At 29.5% G+C, this 6,239-nt stretch overlaps 1 non-coding gene across 1 annotated transcript; it reads right to left on the minus strand.

The window, feature by feature from the left end:
- Positions 1–3,546: 3,546 nt before the first annotated feature.
- Positions 3,547–3,618, minus strand: Trnae-uuc (transfer RNA glutamic acid (anticodon UUC)). The gene has a single exon. It is a non-coding gene; the product is annotated as a tRNA-Glu (tRNA).
- Positions 3,619–6,239: the final 2,621 nt, after the last annotated feature.

Below are 6,239 nucleotides of genomic sequence, written 5' to 3' on the forward strand. Positions count from 1 at the left end.
TCTGCTGCATTCTATCATGCCTCAATACTACCTGATTTGCGCCGAATTCCACCGAGATTCGGCCCAGATAACAATACTCCTCATCTACTTCATTCATATTACATTTTGTTACTAAGTGAAATTTGGGACGTAAAAGTACTTACTCCTTAAGGATGAAAATAGTTGGATTTGAAATTGAATTGTTAATTGATTTAAATCAAAGTGCTCGGCTTAAATCCGAGGGTCGCTGGTTCAACCCTGCGCAAAGTGGATTCTTGGACCTGATCTAGAACTGAATCTCATAAAAGAGAATATTTTTAGCGCTAGCAGTTCATAAATAGTATATGTATGCAATCATATGATTTGCACAAAAACGTATTTTTTTACTAAACTTTTTTTACATAATTGCATACATAATATGAAAAAGGCTTCAAACACACATGTTATCAAGAGGGCTGGAAACCAAACAGTCTCTTGAATAATTCTTTCTTTTTGATAATACATATAATATTGTACATATAATATACATATAATATAAAATTATACTATAAGGCTTGTCATTATTCACAAAATACCAATAGAAGTACACCAATTACAGCCCTTTATGTACAAATGAACTTATGAAAAGTTTATTTCCATTCAAGTATATTTCTATGAAAATTTCCATTCCGAAGTTTAAGTTCCGTAATTATAACAAAGATTTACAGAGTAGAAGAGCCCAGTAATTAAGAGAAATAAGAGACCGACTTGGAAAAGAAAGGCTTTGCAAAGTGCTGCTCTCAGTTAATGTGGGTTATTTATTCACTTGTTTTAAAATCTTGGTAATGCTTTTATTATTTCTCTTGAACAATAAACTTCATTTCCGATTAGTTTTTTTTCTTTCTAATAATTAAAATGAGTAATTAACCCAGAAAATATAAAAATACGCTTTTAATTGCATTAGGAACAATTAATTAAAGTGAAATAAAATAAAATCGTATTAATTTTATTAATGCAAACATTATTACCATGTGTCCATTCTTACAGTTTAACAGTTATGAACTAAACCATATGTTTGCAACAAAATTCAAATATAATTTAAAAGGTAAAAAATCAGCATCTATTTTTCAGTTGATTTAAACCAGGTTTTGATTCTTTTAAATATTTTGCTATCTAAATAGTTTTTTTGTTTTTTTTTCAGATAAAATGTGGTGTACGAAATCCTACATATTATCGACAATTTCAATTAAATACCTTACCTGTACTTTATAAAAGTAAGATGGATAAAAAATAATATATATGCATAAATTCTTTTAGGGTATTGGTATAGAAACTAATTAAATATTTTAAATATTATACAATTTTATTTGTGTAAAGTTTTGATTAACACTATGAAATAAAATCATTAAGTCTGGTCCGTAACAGATAATGGTGAGATCAACATCTACGATTTTACTTGTTTTAGTTAGTCAAATTTAGTGAAATGTTAGATTATATACCTTGATGATCATAGCTTACAGAACCAACGAAATTTGATTTCCAACCATCCACCACACCACAAGATCCAACTAACTTTATTTCAGCGTACTAAATTTGTAAAATATCTAAAGAGCGACTGTTACATTAAAGGGGTTTTTTCTTACGTTTTACAATGGTTTTACTTTTGTGCACGTTACACATCGACAAACTATAGCCTAATCTAGATGTTACATAAATTTGATTGTTGTACTTGCACGTTTCTAAAAAAAACTCACTAAAAATACACTATGTAAGCTAAAGTAATAGCTTTAACAATAGTTATAATCATAACTCGATCTTTTTCTGCAACTAATTTTTTGTTGGAAACTATATTGGGTATTATTTGTTTTAATTTTGTTAGTCAAATTCTAGCCCCTGTCCTAATAAAGTTAAAGGTGTAATACTCAAATCTGATTAAATTGTTGAATGTGCACTACCATATACAACGTAAACAACTATACAATTATAGAAAATGACAAAAAGTACACTAGTTAAAATAATAAATACGTGTTCTAGTTTTTTTTTATTTGTTAATTTAGCCATGGATAAAAAGGAGTAGACATTCATCTTCCATTTTCTGGAAGATAGACATTTTTAATAAATGTCGCAGTTAATTTTATCTAGTCCTTAATCTATGATTAGGCATTTGAACATACTGTATATCATATTCATTAACATTGCCACGGAAAGATTTATAATATAGCGCATTTTCATAGTTAACGTGTTTAAAACTGAATAGAGGTTTTTACTAGGATCAATCTAATAATAAAAAAATAGAATGTTTATAATAACACAAATTATTAATTATGTTTTTAGCATAGACCTTAATGAATTTGCTAGATGAATATTTAATACGATTAATATTAGTTAAGATAAGTTATATGAATACCTTAAATATAATAATAATGAATATTAAATATAATTATATTTTAATGAGCCGAATGTATATAACTATATTATCAAATGAAGATCTTACAATGAGGAGAAACAAATTGGACAAAGAAGGACTTCTGAAAATGCTCGGAATAAGCTTGAAGTTAATGTGGGTAATTTATTTACCCTTCCCAAGGTTTCTAGAATGGTTAAAATGAAATTATTCTCAATAATACATTGAAATTTTGCTATTAAAATGTTATATAATTTATACAATTTACTCTGTTATACGAACGGTACTTTAATTATTAAGTACTACCACCTAAAGTATTGGTCAATACAAAAATGTATTTGTAAAAATTTTTCCCATGTATAATGTTGATTATTAATTTAGTATGTAATATTTTGTTCGAAATACAAAAACACCGAATTTCTATTGTGTTTTTACAGTTCTTAATAATGCACATACCAATATATTTCACAGCCATCTACGGGAATATAGTAGATACCTGTAGGAAACTTCGCTAAGAACTAAGTTTGATAAATCAATCAATTCATTAATGATCACAAGATGATGAAAAATCACAAGAAATTTTAAACTCATTGAGTTATTTATTTCACATTGTTTATACCGAGTTTATAAAATAACATATCTTTGTTAGCTTATTTTATTACCTTCTTAAAAATCATAAATTTTACACTATTCAAAAGCGAAACGGGTTCTAAAATAACTCTTATGACAGATATTTTATTCGGAAAACCTCTATTATAACCTATATCGTAGACTTTATCTACTAGATCAAGTATATTATTTTATAGTATATATCAGTATATTTTGTTTCAATTATGCATGTTACCTGTTCCATAAATATCTGTATTATTAGCTGGGTATATTGTGTCAAATTGTTTTTATATGTGTCCTCAGATGCCAACTTTTTAATGATTTTGTTCTCGATATCTAACTGTTTTATTTGTTGACTTTCTGTGATATTATTGACTAGGTATACTTAACTAATTAATTTGATAGGCCGATAGGCCTACTAGCATGGTTAGTTTTAGGCAAAGAAGAAAGAAATATTCACAGATGTTTTTAAACAATTGTATATTTTTTCTGTATATTTTAATAATTTTTCGGCAATAAATATATTATATTCGATATTCTTCTATTCTATTGAATACAAATAAGTAAAAAGTTTATTCCCATGCCGGGAATCGAACCCGGGCCTTCTGGGTGAAAGCCAGATATCCTAGCCACTAGACCACATGGGAGTTGGCGGAGAATGTATACCGCCACATTTTGCGTGATCTACGTAGCTTACATCTCTTATAACTATACATGTAACCTAATTAATGTATTAGGTGGTTTTAAGAAATTTTAACAATTGCAACGCTAAAACTGAATAAGCTTAGAAACGTTAATATTTTCCCCCAACTTAATACGTTATAGCGATCTAATTACCGTTACTAAGACATTCAATGATAATTTTGTGTATGTAGAATTTATTTAAAAATTAGGAACATTTAATAACACCAATATTTTTGAATATACTAATTCGTCATAGTAATAATGTACACTAAGATCCTGGTGCAATATTTTGTGATAACTAAACCAAAGCCTGTTTACATTCTGTTTTCATTCACATAATATCAATTACCATGCAGTAACATACACAATCCAAGCATGGTGATTCAATGTAAATATTATCTCGTGTCTTGTACAATATGATGTCCTACACAGGGCTGTGTTTGTGTCTATGTTTGTGTTTGTGTTGGTGCATAACATAAACACTTCATCAATGTGAAAATGGTTTGCAGGCATTTGTTACTTTCGTGGAGAAATATTGATAAAGGTAATTCGACATAAAACTTCATGATAAGTTACAAAATCTTTACAAGAAGTTCTTAACAAATATTTAGAATAAGATTGTTTTAGACTTTTTAGTGGAATGACTGTTTTTACTATACTGTATATCGCCTGGTTGTTTAAAAAAACGTCAACAATAGCCTACTCGTTTAAAGTCCACGGTTCCTTTTTTTATTTGAGTAGTGTTTGGTTTTTCACTCTTTTTATGTCCTTTTCGTTCAATTAACTTCGTCCAATTCTTCCAATTAACTTCGTCAACTTTGTACACTTAATCCACTTCGTTATTTACATCCACTTCAACACTAAAACCAAAGAAATTGACAGTTCGTTGACTCATCGATTTAAAACAATAAGCTCTGAATGTAAAGTATACAATGTCATATTCTATTAATAAAGAACCTACTGAATTTTCAATAAACAATTGTAGCATAGCACTTAGTATATCATAATAAGAGTTAGCGGTAAAAGAAGGACAAGTAATATTAGTTTTCAAATGTGCTCTCTAAATCTCTAGCCATTACTGAATACTCGTAATAAATTTACTATGGCCAATAAAAAAAAAAACAATTTGAATCGGCCACTTCTTAATCCATATAGGCCTTATTAGACAGTTCACAAAAGGATTTTTAAAATTTTGTTTACAAATTGTGACTTAATGTTTAGGCCTACTTACAGTGTATTGAAAAAGCTGTTTAAAGTGAAAAGTTCTCTCTTATATTGCATAATGTATTTTTCAAGCAGTAATAAATGTACATAGCATTTTTGCAGTTTTAAAATGTTCTAATGCATTATTTCCAAGATTCCCTTAACGGTGAACAATGTCTGTGTAGTTAAAATACATAGCAAAGTCAATTTTATATAGAACCTATTTTAAAAATAAGTTCTTCTAGTCATCAAAAATGTTTTTGTCTTTTATTTTCTTTTTTTATAATTTGGCTTTGCAGAAGTTAGTAGGCCTAACATATAAAAAGGAGTGACGAAATTAATCTGTGTGTACAAGATGTAAGTTAAGTAGTCCTTAATACATACTAGCAAGGCTTAGGAAAAAGGTATACAAATTGACAAAAATAAAATATTTAAAACTTTCATTTAAAACCTAAATTTCCACATAAACCACTCAAACAAGTTAAGTTTTCCTTGAATACTTTGAGACGATTCCTATACAGCCAGGTGCAGATGTAACTGATTCTAAGCAAAGTTTCTTCACCCTGGGGAATACAGCCCAACTTCCCTCTATAAGCAATCTAACTTTCAGTTTCATTTGCATTAGACGAGTGCGTATGCGTATTCAAACGCTTTGGATTACTTAGACATACTTAAATATCGTGTGTATTCCAGGTTAACAGAGTATTCATTAATTTATCCATACTCGATTAATTTTGCTGGAAATGATTGTAAGATTATCATTTTTATAGTTCCACATGTTCAACCCCTGACTAATTTTACTCACTGCTTCAGGTTAAGTGTTGGGGGATGTGCTTTTATCGCAAAGTAAAATCTTATTGGTGACTGGCAAAATTTGAACCCGCAGTTTAGTGCACCGAAGCCTCACGTAGACCTCACCAAACGTCTATTGGTAGGCCTCACCAATAGACCAGTTCGCTCCCCAAACTAGTGTGGATTTTACGGAAATCAACTGATACCGAAATAATAGTGGGTATTTTACCAAGCATGTACACTCAAAACTTACCTCATTTCGATCAATTACTGTATTATCAATTAGTTGTGATGACGCCACCTAGGTGCGTATTCTAACCCAAATATGAGTCAAGGAGTGTTACATTCTATGTAGAATGTTGTGAGATGATCTGTATAGCTTTGTTACTGACAAAGATCAGCTGTTTCATCAGTCAGAATCATGTATTTAAAGCCCAATGCTCATGAACAGCTGGGTCCATATTCGAAACATAAATAAGCTACTGACTTTTCTCAGTTTCGTATATATAAATTTAGTCCATCCTATTTAGGACAATAGCGCTTCCCCGGAACCTAACCCAGCATTACCTAACAGCATTGTAATTGTCAT

Source organism: Macrosteles quadrilineatus, unplaced genomic scaffold (assembly GCF_028750875.1).
Source record: "Macrosteles quadrilineatus isolate MER2022 unplaced genomic scaffold, UCM_ALF_1.0 Scaffold_6__1_contigs__length_79288215, whole genome shotgun sequence".
Classification (NCBI taxonomy): domain Eukaryota; kingdom Metazoa; phylum Arthropoda; class Insecta; order Hemiptera; family Cicadellidae; genus Macrosteles; species Macrosteles quadrilineatus.